Genomic DNA, 16,004 nt, shown 5'->3' on the forward strand with positions numbered 1-16,004 from the left:
CCTTCTTAAAAGCAAATCTGACAAGTGTCTCCAAGACCTATTGAAGAACAGTGGAAGTCCTGACTTGAACACCAAAAATACTTCTGGCAGATTGCTGGTCTGGATGGTGATGAATGTGATAAATTCTTGAACAACTTGAGGAAGTCTTAGGAACATTTCCGTATTGTAAACTTTTACATTTGCTAGGAACCCATCTCCAAATATTTCTGCTAATAGATGTGCATCTACTGCTGCTTGGATACTGATTTTGTACCCGTTGTCTTTAACGATCTTGACGGCTTTAAAGTTGTCATCCGTTAGAGCGTCGTATGCCTCTAGGAACTGCTCAAAAAAACCTCTTGATAGGGCTTCGGCTTTCTTGTCCCATTGTCTGGCTTGATCAAAGAATGCTGGTAGGATTATTTGTTCTACGAAGTTTTGGACCAGGGGCCTTCTTGGTCATAAGCTTCGATATTTGTTTGGAAAGGGAATACTTTCCTGTTGTACGTCTCCCATTGAGTCTGGACTTGGGAAACTGCAGCTTGAGAAGTAGTTTTTACTACTTTGTTGCTTTTGCCGAAGAGTCTCTCAACGGCTCTGACTGGCTTTGGATCCATCGTCCCTGCTCGGATATGGTTCCATACCTGGTTGAGAACTGCTTTTTGTTCTTCAGAGATTGGTTTGCTAACTTTCCAAGGAACAATTGATTTCTGGCTGATGAGATACCTCCTCTTCTGTAAGTAAGTATGGGCTTTCTGTAATGGATGTTCTAGCCGTAAATCTGGATGATCTACATCTTCCATTTCTACTTGCTGTTTGGATAGCTGATCAATAATGGATAATGGGTTTTTATCCATTTTGGGGTAGGCCTTTCGGCTGCCAAAAGGGTTCAAGGATAGAGTTTTGAGGTTTAGCAGTGGGCTGAACACCTCTTTTGATGTGCTCACAGTAGGTGAGACACTTTGGGTCTTGCTTCCAGTACGGATAGCAAATGATTTAGTTTTTCGACTTTTGTCCACTATCAGCACGCTTTTGGAGGAATTTGAGGCCATCTCCAACAGAGGGCTGGCCAGAGGGCTCGTTTTAGCCTTCTGGCCCTCCAAGATTCTCCAAGATATTAATATTTTAATGAACAGTACAAGGTCAAATTTGCCTCCGTCTCCAACCGAGGGCCAGAGGACTCGTTTTAGCCCTGTCACAAAAAACCATCTCCAACCGAGGGCCAAACATAATTTATTATTTAAAAACTACAACTTAAATTCAAATCCAACTGCTAAATGACGTCAGCATGATGTCAACTAGCCGTTGGTAGCTGACATCATGCTAACGTTAGTTGGCCATTGGATTCGAATTTTTCTTTTGCTATAAATAAGGTGGATATTGGGCTATAATTCACACAACTTTGAATTTAATCTATTTCAATTCAATCTTTTTCAATTCAAGTTTGCAATAAATTCCAACCTTGGATCCTCTTCGGATTCCAACTGGGGGTCCTTATCCAATTTCAAATTGGAAGCAAAATGGGCGCAAATGAGACGAGAAGATGAGGAGTCTGATGAAGAAGTTCAAGTAAGGCGCAACAAACAAAACATAGTAGCAGCCATGGCTGCGGCCATGGTGTGTCAGCCAACTGAGGAACAACCTCAATGGGGTGGCTCTATTGCTGGTCACTCTTACAAACTGTGAAACAGAGCGATGTCGCATAGCAATCTAATGAACAACTACTTCAACCCCAACTCGGTGTACACAAAAGAGGATTTCAGACGTCACTTCCAGATAAAGCATCATGTCTTCGAGCGTTTACTTCGTGATCTTCAACAGGTCAATCTATACTTTCGACAGAAGAAGGACAAAGCAGACCGTCCTGGTTTCTCACCTCATTAGAAGGTTACTGTTGCACTCCGAATGATGGCCTATGGCTCCATAGTTGATTCGATGGATGAAACCCATGGTATGTCTGAGTCTACATGCCTTTATACACTTGAACAATTCTATGACACAATTGTTCAGGTTTACAAAGACGAGTACCTCCGCAAGCTAAATCAAGAAGATCTGAATCGGCTCCTTCGCAAAGCTAAAGACCGTGGGTTTCCGAGCATGATAGGGTCATTAGACTGCATGCATTGGGATTGGAAGAATTGTCCCACCGGATGGCAATGAGGCTTTAGTGGAAGGTTGAGAAAGCCAACTGTTGTGTTAGAGGCGGTTGCCTCATATGACATGGATTTGGCATGCTTTCTTTAGAGTCCTTGGATCCCAAAATGATATTACAGTTCTTGGGCGTTCACCCCTCTTCAATAACTTGACGGAAGGTAAAGCACCATAACTTCACTACTACATCAACAACCGTCAATACAATATGGGGTATTACTTGGTATATGACATCTACCCAAAGTGGGTGACACTTGTCCAAGGAATTCCAAACCCTAGGAATGACGCAGAAAAGTTGTTTACCTTACACCAAGAGGCATACCGGAAAGATGTTGAGAGAGCTTTCAGTATTCTACAAGCACGGTGGAAGATTATAAGCGAACCGGCAAGAGGGTGGAGTCAAGAAAATTTGGACTCCATCATGATGTCTTGCATCATATTACACAATATGATAGTGGAGGATGAGCGAGATTGTATATTGATGGAGAGTCCGATGATGACCAAGAAGATCCAAATAGGTCAAGAAGGGCTCGTGCAAAAATATATGATGGGCCTAATGTGCCTTTCAATCCAAGAACTGGTAGTATGTCTATAAATGAGTACATGAGGTGCTATAGAATGATACGTTCTCGTGCCATAAACAAGTACCTACAACAAGATCTTGTTGCACATCTTTGGGCCAAAAGAAGCATGGAGTAGGCGTTTAAGTTTTATGTTGTTAAATATTTTTTAAAATGTTGTTTAAGTTTCATGTTGTTAAATGTTTTTTTTATGTTGTATAATTTGTATGTTGGTTAATGTTATTTAATGTTATTTCATATTGTTTAATGTTGTTTCATGTTACTTAATTTAATTTAATGTTGTACAATGGCTTAGGAAGTTATAGGAAAAAAATATAATTTAAAAAAAATATGAAACAAATTTTGTGAAATAGAAGTTATAGGAGGATAAAAATAGAATTTAAAATAAAATAAAAGCAAATTTTGTGAAATAGAAGTTATAAGATAAAAATAGAATTTAAAAAAAATATTAAAAATAGAAGTTATAGGAAAAATTTTGTAAATAAAAAATAATAATAAAATTATAAAAAAAAAATTCAAATGCAACGGCTAGCTAACGTCAACTAGCTGTTACATTTGAATTTTTTTTCTTAAGAATTCTTGTCGGTTATAACCGACAGGAAAGCTGATTATTCTGGCCAGCCTTCCAGCCATCTAACCCTCTCCGATTCCATAGGGTCCTCTCAGATTCCACAGCCCTCTGACCTAGTCCTAGGTTGGAAAATATTTTCAAGCTATTTTTGACATTTTAACCCTCTAAATCCTTCGATTAGAGATGGCCTGAGAGCCAGATAGAGATGGCCTGAGAGCCAGATGTGGACCAGACGCACTAAGCATGCGTATAGCTTCAATAAAGTAAAGATGCCTACTTTACTTTATTTAAAAAGCAAAAAGAACGGTTGCCTATGCTACGAGACAATGGCATCAGCAATAATGGAGATAGTGGAGTCACGCTGTCAAAAGCCAACTATAGTTACTTTAGGAAAATCATCTGCATGATGCAGCAACCGACCACTGTACCATTGCTACAACTAGTCAAGCCACTGTCAGATCTCCAAAGCTCCACATTGTTTTCCAATAAGTTTTTGGAAGTTTTAACGAAGAACTCATGATACTGTTTATTTTAACAAAAAATCACATTTTTACACTAAAAAAATCAAACCTGGTACTATTTACTTTACCATTTATTTTGTCTTTATCGTTAAAACTCAAAGTTTTCAAACCCTTTTCATTAGTTTTTTTTTAAGTTTAATTACGTTATGCCAAGTATTGCATGATAAAGAACCATACATGATTTAAATTTCCACTTATACATCCATAATTGTCCTTAGTTTACTAACCAGTACATCCTATGATGATTTTTTTTCTCTCTAGAAGACTAGCATCAATGCATTTCATTCTTAATCAAATTGCATCTAACTTGCTAGAGTTTCTTAAGAACCCATTCCATTGTCATGACTTCATAATAAATCATCAAAACATATCTACTTTTTAATCATGTTGCATAATTAAGAATATTTAAGACTCAAGTAGCAGACAGTCCAAGTACAACCCCTAGAAGCAAATAGAGTTAGTTATAAGAAAAGTTCCACTAAAGATTGAAACAGGCACCTACACAGAAGTGTTGCCTGGCTAAAGAAACACAAGTTCAGTTCAGCATTTGCATTTTATTCCATGTGGTAGTTCGAGGATGAAATGTGCATGAACAGAATGATACATGCAATGATTTCGAGCAATTTACACTATGAAAGCTGCTTCCACTAGTTTCATACAGGGAAAAAACACCCATAATCAGAAAGAAGGCTTTCCTCTCCCTCTTCAAAGAAAGGAAATTCAGATGAGAGACTGTTGTAACCGCCAGCATTTTGTGGTCCCTTCTTCCCCTACTGAGGCTTTCCTTCCTTGCGAGCAGCCATCTTTAGGTCGCCCATTCTAAAAGGAAAAATGTTGTAAATTGGAAAAGTTCAACAGTAACCAAATTTCTGTCACAGGAATGAAAGATTTTTAGCATACATGTACTTGTCATACCATTGGAATTCACCGATTCCAGGAAACTTCCACCTACCATCACCAAAAGGATGTGCAGGATATCTCTGTGAGCAATGTAACAATGCTGCATAAGAGATCATTGGATTGGCTTCATACTTGTGGTTCTAGTGTAACAGTAACATACTTAAGTTCACTAGAAGGACAAAGACCAACACTAATTTCTACTATCACAGTTCCGATTAAGGATTCAAATTTCTTAGCAAAACTTGACATGAAATCTTCATAGCATTGGAGGGCAGTTCGGCTGCAAAGGAGATGAACTGGTCAACTCCGAGTGTAAGATAATCATCATTGGAAAATCCATTTTGGTCCCATAATATATATGCTTATTCTGATCACTAATATGGGAGGAAAAAAGAGGAGGTCAACTTCTTTATCTGAATTCAGGATTCAAACTGATGGGCATGTAATGAAGGCCAAAACTATGGTTTTTCTCTCACATCCCCTTGCAAAGAAAAACTTTTTACGCACATCAAAGCTACAATCAAGTATGCTAAGGGGAACACAGGACCATAGCATGTTGCAGAGCAGGATACTGAAGAAACGTTGATATTATCTCTAGTCATCCAGATAGGTTATGTTTCTTTTGTCACAACAGAAAAGTATGGCCGGGTAAATTAAGCATTCCAATACAGCCATGTGCACTTTACCAATAAAAGACCAAACAGTCAATTGGGATTTCAAAATTGCAAAGAAAACAAACCTATATGATCCGAAGCGGAAGAGTAACACCCCCTTTTCTGCTAGAAGAAGAGTTAACGTTTGAGTGAAAAGACAAGGCAACATGCAACTTCAAACCTGAGTCAGAAATCCGTTTGAAAAGCTCTTCATATAGAGACCAATCATGACCAAGAGGAGAGAAACGCTCTACGATTCCCCACCAAACCTCAACTGCAATTCCGTGGACGCCTCTACTTATGCTTGGTTGAGAACTACCGATTTTTTTGTAAACACAATCTACTGATATTTCCATATAAACAGATATTTTCATCATTGCTGCCTACAAAACCAATTGTCGAATTAGAAAAATTTATTCAAAATAATTTTAGGAAACATATAAATCGACTTGGTTGATTAAAAACCATACCTTTACCCAGCTTCATCGGGAAAACAAATGAGGCGAAGTTCTCAAGAAAGTCCCCCATACCTTGCATGTGTATGTGTGTGCATATATATCGAACTCTGCATGCAAAGAAAACCCTGAAATACAAATTCCCTACCTGCAAATTACAATTCTAAGTTGCGCCTTAGAGGGAGTGGCCGAATGGCCCAACGTGTATTACCTGTTATCTTAGATTGACTAGAATCAAACTGAAAGCCAGTGCAGACTCCCTCGATAGGAGTCGAACAATATCTAGATAAATTAATCTCTTTGCGAGTTGAGTAAACAAAGAAGCAATCTTCGGTTATAACAGTCTAATGAGGAAGAATTTGTTCGCGTTAGGTCTTGTACTGTTTAATCAATATTTTATTGGTGTTCAGCTTCGTGGTACATGAAAAAAAAGAATTAGGTAAACAATCTCAACCTTTCCCTACTACGGTACATATCTGACTATCCGGCAACACACTTGGATAAGTAACATGATGAACCGTACATGTATCTCTAGGTGCTATGATATCTTATTATGTGGATCATGTCTTGCTTGAGGGTTCCAAACCCCGCCCTTCTCTAATAGAGAAAAGTTCAAAAAAGATACGGCAGTCAAAACTGCTTCTGTCCTGAGTTTTTTTTTTGGCTGAGAGCAAGAGAGAGTAAGTTGTCTCCAATATATATATATGGCGATGTTTCCGCTAGGCAACTTCATTTTGCTGAGGAGTGTGGTGCTAGGATCTTTGGGGAAGCGCTTTGTAAGTGAATTGAGTTGAAACATGTTGATTCCACTCAGTAGTTGGCCCAGTCAGAGCACCAACTGAACAAATCCTAGCCCGCATCCCTGTTGTTTCGAGGCGTTCCTATTTATGTTACGAGAAATGGCTATGTTTTGATAGAGTGCATTGCCTGTTATTCTTAGCAACCCTCTCTCACGAACGATGTGCAATAGTATTTTTTTGTGTTTTTTTAGAAAGGGTTTACCCCTTGTATTTCCCTAAACACCATTCACTAACCAGTATACTGTGCAAAGGCAAAGAGAGATTATATATTCTATATATACTAAAACCCGATGAAAATTACTGTTTACGAGCAGTGTAATGGCTTAAATGGCGCTTGGTGTCTACTTTGTTTCCCGTGGTCTTACCTGCTTGGTACAGTTAAATGGCAAACTTGCCCCAGAGATCCACGCGTCAGTCCGCTTCAATACAATGGAAAAGTCAGGGTACTACGGGCTGATTTGGTATTGCTGTGCTTTGAAAAAAAGCTGCTTCTGCTGTGCTGTGAGAATAAGCAGCTGTGAAATAAAACAGCAGAGTGTTTGGTAAACTTTTTTGTAAAAGTGCTTTTGAAAAAAAAAAAGCAATATTATAGTGTTTGGTAAACTTTTATGTAAAACAGATGTGAAAAAAAGCCAGTTTTTCAAAGCTGGGTTTTGTAGCTTCTTGTTTTTGGCTTTTTTTCACCCAAAACTGTGAAAAAAAGCTGAAGCTGAATGTTTACCAAACACAAAAACAGCTCCCAGCTTTTTTTTATACCAGTTTTTTTCAGAATCACCTCAGTACCAAACCAGGCCTACCTTTTGGTTCCAGACTCCTATACACGTGTTGCTCATGGGAAGGAAAGACGGATGGAAAAGCCGAGCTCTCTCTCAAGCATGCAAGAAGGTTCGTCTCTCTCCCTCTCTCTCTCCCCCCTTCTCTTGCTCTCAAACCTCAACTTCTCTCTTTCACTTTCTCCGTTTTGCTGAAAAACCACCCAACCAATAAACGCTTTCGGTTTGATTCGAAGAAAAATTTTACCCAAAAAGGATAGCATCTCTTGGTGAGTTCTTTGGATCTTACATCTGGGGTTTTCTTTTGTTCAAATATGGGGTTTTGTGATCGTGGTTTTCCATTTCTTTCTTTTTTTTTTAAATTTTTTTTATTTGAGATTTTGTTTGGGTTCTCTGTTTTCAGATGAGTTTTGCATCCCTGTAAACCTAGATTTCTCGGTGCTATGTGGAAGGTCATAAAATTGGTTTCCAAGGCTTTTTTTCTTCCTGATCTTGCGATTGCTGATGCAAGGGTTTCAGAGTGTTTCCCAATCTCTCCTTACACAGGTAACTAAATCTCACTTCTTCTCAAGTACCCAGAAGCCAAATATTTAATTTTTCACTGTACTTAATCTCTTTTAGCAACCTCCAGTTGTCCTCTGCTTTTCTCACTCTCCAGTGTTCATCAACACCATCAGGTCTCTCTCTACCTCTACCTCTCTCTTTCTCTCTCTATATCTCTGATATGTTTATACATGTCGTTGTGTATCTATATATCAGGTTGAAAAAGTTGTCAATTTGATAAATTTTGTTAGGGAAATTATTTGTTTTGGTGATGGATTTGTGGGTTTTAATCATGTTTTGGATATACTAACAATTTTGTTTTGCAGTAAATTGCAATGGGTTGTCCACGGTTTGCCCGGTAAAACCAGATTTGCGTGTGGGTTTATTCGTAGATGAGTCTATGATTTTTCAGGAGTTGCAGCGTTGTTGGTAAGGCTTGAGCATTTTCATCACATTAGCTATTCCGTACATCAGTCCAATATGTTCTTATCCCTTGCACTCCGTTGTTTATGTTTGGAATTTGTGATTAGAAATTAGAGAATTAACTTCTTGATAATTGCATGTGTTTATGCCCCCTCATGATATCATGAGATCTAATGAGATTGTTTGCGATCTGGTTAAATACATAGTAATAAGGACAATAGTTCATATTTTTAAGGAAGGTTAATGGTTCTGGGTTTTTACATTTATTGTTAACAACTATAATTGTTATGGTTGATTATCGTTCTTTTAGTCTAACTGGGTTTCTTTGTTCAATGGTTTGGTCCATCTTGTTAAGTTTCTCACCAGAGATCTCTGCTAGCACTGCTCTTCTCTTGGACCAGGTACAACTTCTTTGACTTTCTGTTTGTTTCCGGGAAAATTTAGAGCTTGAAAGTGTGTAGAACTGTAGAAGTAAAAAAGTCTCAATCTTTCTATTGTCCTGTACAAAAAGAAATTGAATTTTGAATTTGTGTTTTGGCATACCATTTACTAGAATTTTGTGATTTGGGAATTGTAGAAGTTGGTGGCGATTCAAAACCCATTAACTCGGATGAGAATTAAGAGTAATTTGAAACCAAACAGCAAGGAATTGCAAGTGGGTAATGATAATGATAATGGTGAGGATAATGATGATGACACAAATCCGCTATTTTGCATATGGTTTTGAAGATTGATTTTTTTTTTTTTTTTTCATTTTGATTTTTCTTTTTTGTATTTTTTAGCAGGTGTTGTTTTGGTTTTTCATTCCTTATCGTCGCTACTACAAAAGAGGTTAGTTTTGTTTTCTACATTTAAAGAGTGTTTAAAGAAAAGTTGCATGTAATTGATTTTCTGCTATAATGTTTTGAAATTCCTTATTTATAGTGTTCTACATATTCTTGGTTTGCATTTGTTTTACGTGATAGTATTAGTGCTTGCTTTTGTTTTTACATAGCTACCAATTTGTTGCTTTGGGTTGTAATTTTGTAAATACAATGCGCAAAGCAACTAGAACCACCCAGAAAAGTTTAAACATACAAGGAAGCCATAGTTCTTTTACTTCAAGCGGAATTGAAATGTCTAATAAAAAAGTTTGTTGCACTAACAATGAGCATCAACATTGTGAATTTTATTTGTTCCCTAAAAGTACTATACCAGCCAATAGAAAAGTATAAAGCCACAATGATGAAAAAATTTGTCGAAGTCAAAACAAACGATAAAGAATCCTTACACCATTGAGCCATGACTGAAATAAATTTGATATTAATTTTATGTGTGCACAGCTGAATGTGAAACAGTGTAATTAAATGTGAAACAGTATGTTTTCAGTACCTTGGTATATAGTACAAGATTGGGGGTAATGACACCAATAAAAAACTGGGGTTGTAATAAGTAACTTTTTCTCCGTTCTTTATTGTAGTGTTATAGATTCAAATTTATCATTGTGCATTTTTTATTTTTCTACACAGTTGGATGATTAGGTTTTGTGCAAAGTGAATCATTCGAATGCTCATAACATATTATATTCGTAAATTCTAGCCAATGCTGCTCTAACATGATACAAGAGATCAACACTTTCATCCATATGTAAGTTCCTCTAATAAGTACTTTGCACAAATGCTTTACAAATTTGAGCTTTTATCTTCTGATTATTTTATGTAGGGGTTTTTATTACTTTTTCTTTGATTATAAATTTGAGGGTTTCTTAAGATATAATGATATAAAATTAGATTTTTCTAATTTTCTGATTTTGGTGTTTTGCAGGGAGTGCTAATATACTGATATCTGGGATTTTTTATCTTTGAAATAGGTAAATGCTATTTTTAATGTTTTAGTTCTGGCATGTTTGGTTCTTTGAATTCTGTAGTTTGCTTGCTTCTTCGTTGCTTCGTGATTTTCATTTTTCAGTGTAATTAAATTCTTGAATTTTGCATATTGAACTAATGAAGTTCATTCTGAATTTCCAATTCAACATTATAGCATTATAAAATTGTTTTGCAAAGAAATTGTGTGTTGTTCATGTGCATTCTTCATTGTTTGTACTTTCAATTCAAGATAATGCAGTATATTTTCAACAGTAACCAATGATATATTCTTAGATAATCGTGGCAGGATGCCCATGATGTGTTATTTAGGGTACTTTGAGTGGAATAATTTTGTGATGGTTATTAGTTTGAAACATTGATGTTTTTTAGTTATTTGACTACCTTTACATCTCTTTCATTTAAATACTTGATTGAGAGCTTAATCTTTCTTTTGGTATTTGTTTAGTTTTCTTTTGTTTGCTGTGTTTTGTATCTCATTAACAACAGTAAGCAAGTGAAAGCTATAAATAATCTATTACCGGTATCCATTTTAAAAAAATCATATGATGATCCTTGGTAGATATTATTTGAGATTTCTTATTATTGTAGTGGTGTTGTGTTAACATTTCTTTTGCAATTTGATACTTTTCTATTTACACATTTCTTTACATGCAATTTAATCTGCATATTTGTGATTTCGTAAATTGATAAAATTGATATTTTGATTCTACAACTTTGTAACTGAATGAAAATGGTTTCAACTCTGCGATTCGCCAGCTTTTAATCCAACAAGAAAGATGAAGATTCGTGCATGTTGAGTGTGGAGGAGTTAAAGTAGGTGAGTTCGAAAAATGTAAGAATGCAAGAATGTAAGTAAGATTAATCTTTTTCACATGCACATCATCTTTTGCATATAGATTGTATCAATCAAATCTTTCATATATAAAGATTTATTCAGTATTTTCTGTCATACAATCTTTTATATCTTTGAAACAAAATTTTCACACAATTTGTGATCTCGCAGCAACGCGCGGTCAAAACTATCTAGTTCATTCTAAAAGTTGGAAGAGAGAGAGTGTGGCTTGCCATTTGGCGCATGTGTGACTTGCCACTTGGTGCTAACAGAGAAACTAGTAAAATAAAATACCACTTAAAAGCTAATCGCAAATTGAACCCAAACGATTACAATTTGAGACCAACTTGATTTCTTATGATCGAAGAAATCACAGAACATAAACAGTGGTCAGCAAAAATCATTTCCAAATTGAAAGGTAAAAATCATTTCCAAATCTTTTGTGCCCCTGAGCCCAAATTCTCATTTCTAACCCTAGCCGTTTAGATCTCTCATTTTCTCTCTGACCTCGAGCTCAGAGCCACCTGGTCATGCCTCTCTTCGTTCATCTCGCAGTCCTTGCGAGAACCACAGAGACAGTAAATCACCTCCGTTGTTTTCCTCCTCTCGTCTTCCTCTCCCTCCTCTCCCCCTCCCTCGTCTCCCTCCTCCTCTCTCCCTCTCTTTGGAATCGATCGGTAATTGAAAAGGATAAAAATATATGAAATGGTGTTTAGGTATACGGCTTTTCGGCCCTTTGTTTTCTATTTTTAATTTAATTCTTTCCCATTTCTGAAATCAATTCTTGCTATTTCTTTTGTGTATTTGCTGAAATTTGTGTTCAACTAGTATTAGATGTGAATTTACAACTAAAAGCATAAACTAACTTCAGCTCGCCTAATACTGCCTTCTCATAAAACCCTTCCCGTGGGCGACTCAAGTCTCAAATTTCAAACGGTACGAGGTTTGTTTTGAACTCAAAGTTTGCACTTTTTTATTGTCTACTCATTCACCTGCCAATAAAAGTAGCACCCTTTTTGTTTTATTTTCTGTATTTTCTTGGGTTTGCTTCTTCTACTGTGATTCTGTGTTTTTATTTTTTCTGGGTTCGGCTTCTTCTGTTGTTATTCCATTGTCTATTTGTTTACCAAAATAACAATTTTTCTACGTTTTGTTATATTTCATTGCAATATCAAATAAAGTACGTATTTTAAAATCTCACTACAATTTTTTTTGGTTATACTGTTGGTGGGTATCTCTAATTATGCCCTGAAGAAGGAAGGCAAAGAGAGGAGAGACCTGGGTTTGGGACACAAAAGGGATCTTTAGATTTCTGTAAAAATACTTTGTGCCTTTTTGCTATTGGTGATGAGTGTTCATGAATATTTATGCTTTAATATTGCTGTTATAGGAGCAAGTTGTTTAACTAAAATCCTAAGAAGATTAGGGTAGAGTATGGAGGACAAACGAATAAAGAACATTCCGGCTGTCTCATTATTGATTGTCTGAATCTCTACAATCTCTCAGATATATTTGGGATAATTTTACAATGATATTCGTCAGGGTTCAAGAAAAACTTAGCTGCACTGCTATATAAGAGCATCTGGATTAAAGAAATTTTTCTGATTTAAGCACTTAGCTTTTGTTTGTGACATCCCACATCGCCCATGGGAGTGATCCTTAAATGTATATTTTCATCCTTACCTAGCATGAGGCCTTTTGGGAGCTCACTGGCTTCGGGTTTCGTAGGAACTCCGAAGTTAAGTGAGAAGGGGGCTAGAGCAATCCCATGATGGGTGACCCACTGGGAAGTTGCTCGTGAGTTCCCAAAAACAAAACCGTGAGGGCGTGGTCGGGGCCCAAAGCGGACAATATCGTGCTACGGTGGTGGAGCGGGCTCGGGAAGTGATCCGCCCCGGGCCGGATGTGACAATTTGGTATCAGAGCCTAACCCTGGCCGCGTGTGTGCCGACGAGGACGTCGGGCCCCTAAGGGGGGTGGATTGTGACATCCCACATTGCCCAGGGGAGTGATCCTTAAATGTATATTCTCATCTTTACCTAGCACGAGGCCTTTTGGGAGCTCACTAGCTTCGGGTTCCGTAGGAACTCCGAAGTTAAGCGAGAAGGGGGCTAGAGCAATCCCATGATGGGTGACCCACTGGGAAGTTGCTCGTGAGTTCCCAAAAACAAAACCGTGAGGGCGTGGTTGGGGCCCAAAGCGGACAATATCGTGCTACGGTGGTGGAGCGGGCCCGGGAAGTGATCCGCCCCGGGCTGGATGTGACAATTTGGTATCAGAGCCTAACTCTGGCCGCGTGTGTGCCGACGAGGATGTCGGGCCCCTAAGGGGGGTGGATTATGACATCCCACATCGCCCAGGGGAGTGATCCTTAAATGTATATTCTCATCCTTACCTAGCACAAGGCCTTTCGGGAGCTCACTGGCTTCGGGTTCCGTAGGAACTCTGAAGTTAGGCGAGAAGGGGGCTAGAGCAATCCCATGATGGGTGACCCATTGGGAAGTTGCTCGTGAGTTCCCAAAAACAAAACCGTGAGGGCATGGTCGGGGCCTAAAACGGACAATATCGTGCTACGGTGGTGGAGCGGGCCCGGGAAGTGATTCGCCCCGGGCCGGATGTGACATTGTTTGCATGAAATCATTAGTTAAAGAAATTTTTTGTATGAGAATGCATTAATAGAATTTTTTTGCCCAAAAAATTAACTCACAGAGCTTCTTGTGAGTTAGGCTGGTTTGGTATTGCTATGTTTTGAAAAAAAACTGTTTCTGCTGTGCTGTGAGAATAAGCAGCTGTGAAATAAAGCAGCAAAGTGTTTGGTAAACATTTTTGTAAAAGTGATTTTGGAAAAATAAGCAGTATTATACTGTTTGATAAACTTTTATGTAAAACTGCTGTGATTGTGTGAAATGATCAAAAATGATATAATACTAGATGTGTCATGAATTTAATTTTCCTAACAAATAAGGGTGAATTACTAAATATACTTTATTTTAAAAAAAATATTTATAAACTTTATCTTAAATATATAATTCAACGTTTAACAAGAAATCATAATCTAACATTCAACATATAATCCAACATTTATAATATCTATTTACTATACAACTATTACTCTTTATCATAAGCATTGCAACACTAATAGTTATTTTATAAAAAAAATTAAACTAGTTTATTATTTGAAATCCTTATCTTTTTATGTTTCATTATCATAATGAAAAATCAATCCACATTTTTCTAAAAGCATCTCTCAAACCCTCTTTCTCTCACATGGCTCTCTTTTCTTTCCCGTTCTCGTCCTTTCCACCGCTCCAACCCATTTCACATTTTCTTTCTCAAACCCTCGTCCTTCCCGTTCTCGTCCTTTTCGCCGCTTCAACCCATTTCACATTTTCTTTCCTGTTATTCTTCCTCTCTCCATGCGATATCTTTCTTTCTCAATTGAAATCCTAAAATAAATTTCCTCTATGCTAGATGGTTCGTTGGCGAGTCAGATCGCAGGTTAAAAAACCAGTTCGATAATGGAGGAGGAGCTTGGGATAGCTTTGCTTGGTCCAAAAGCTCAAGGTCCGCCGCTCCAAGTCTTGAAGTACGGCCTCATGATCTTGAACAACCTCAAAAAAATATCTAGTCTCGGCATGGAAGGTGAGTGTTTGAGCTTCGGATTGTTGGTAATTCCATTATTGATTGTCTGAATCTCTGCAATCTCTGAGATATATTTGGGATATTTTTAGAGTGATATTTGTCAGGGTTCAAGAAAAACTTTGCTGCACTGCAATATAAGAGTATCTGGGTTAAAGAAATTTTTCTGATTTAAGTACTTAGCTCCTGGATTGCATGAAATCAGTATTTAAAGAAATTTTTTTGTATGAGAATGCATTAATAGATTTTTTTTTTTTGGCCCAAAAAATTAACTCACAGAGCTTCCTGTGAGTTAGTCTTAAGCTTTTGATTTAAATTTTTTTAGAATTTTGTCATTTTTTTTTATCTCTGCTTCTGTTTTTGATTTTTGATTTTCTGATTTTTATGCGATGTTCATCTGTGTAGGCACTCAAATTAGTTTTTGGAGTGCATCTTGATCAGACCACCACAAAAGAGAAAACGGAAACAAAATTCAGAGCCATCAAAACAAACAAATGCTGGTCTGTCCTAAAAAAGGTTGGTTTGTGTACTTTAGAAGAACATATGGAAAAAGAGAGTATTGATCATGGTGTAGAATCTGATGGTAATGTGGTTGAAAAAGATAAAATGTTGCATGAAAAGATCTCGGAACTCATTGACGAAATATTCAGCAGTCAGTGAGCTGAGTTGATAAGGAGAAACAAGGAGAAGTGTGAAACAATTGAGCGGCTTTTGTCCCATGTGCGTAAGCTAATGGATGAGAACAAAAGTTTGAGGATTCATCTGGGAATCCATAAGGATACTACTGATCATACAATTACAATCCATAAGAATGCTACTGATCATACAATTACAAGGCAAAACAAGCCTCAGTTTTCAAGGTCTAACTCCATGGGGCCATCTTTCCTTGGAAGGCTCACTGGATGCACTGGCACCTGATCTTAATTACCGACTTTTCAACTTAATTAGGTAGCTTTATAAGTTTTCAAATGTATCTGTTTATATGCTTTCATAATGCATATGAAGATTCCGAGTGAATTATAACATATTTCAATTTTTAATTTGCTGTGTGTAGAAATGGAACTGAATGCTTCGTTATTTTGATCTTGCATCTGAAGCCAAGTCTGGATTAAGAGAAAGATCTCATGGCAGGAATCATGGACTTGATGAAGGTGAGGTTAACGAAGTGTGCTTTAGTACCAAGATTGAGTTTTGTTTTGTTATGATTTTTCTATAATCTAGATGCTTAAATACTTGGAGTTGGAATTAATAAGAATCGATTGAAACATGGATTTTTTTTATTAGATTGATATGGCTGACATAGTTAAGAAGTAGTTTC

General features: G+C 37.2%; 1 long non-coding RNA gene across 1 annotated transcript; it reads left to right on the forward strand.

Annotated features, from left to right (window-relative positions):
- Positions 1-14,345: 14,345 nt before the first annotated feature.
- LOC137716000 (uncharacterized) lies at positions 14,346-16,004 on the forward strand. Its single transcript, XR_011065616.1, has 3 exons — positions 14,346-14,689; positions 15,092-15,202; positions 15,741-16,004. It is a non-coding gene; the product is annotated as an uncharacterized lncRNA (long non-coding RNA).

This window comes from Pyrus communis, chromosome 14, assembly GCF_963583255.1.
Source record: "Pyrus communis chromosome 14, drPyrComm1.1, whole genome shotgun sequence".
In the NCBI taxonomy this organism is placed as follows: Eukaryota; Viridiplantae; Streptophyta; class Magnoliopsida; order Rosales; family Rosaceae; genus Pyrus; species Pyrus communis.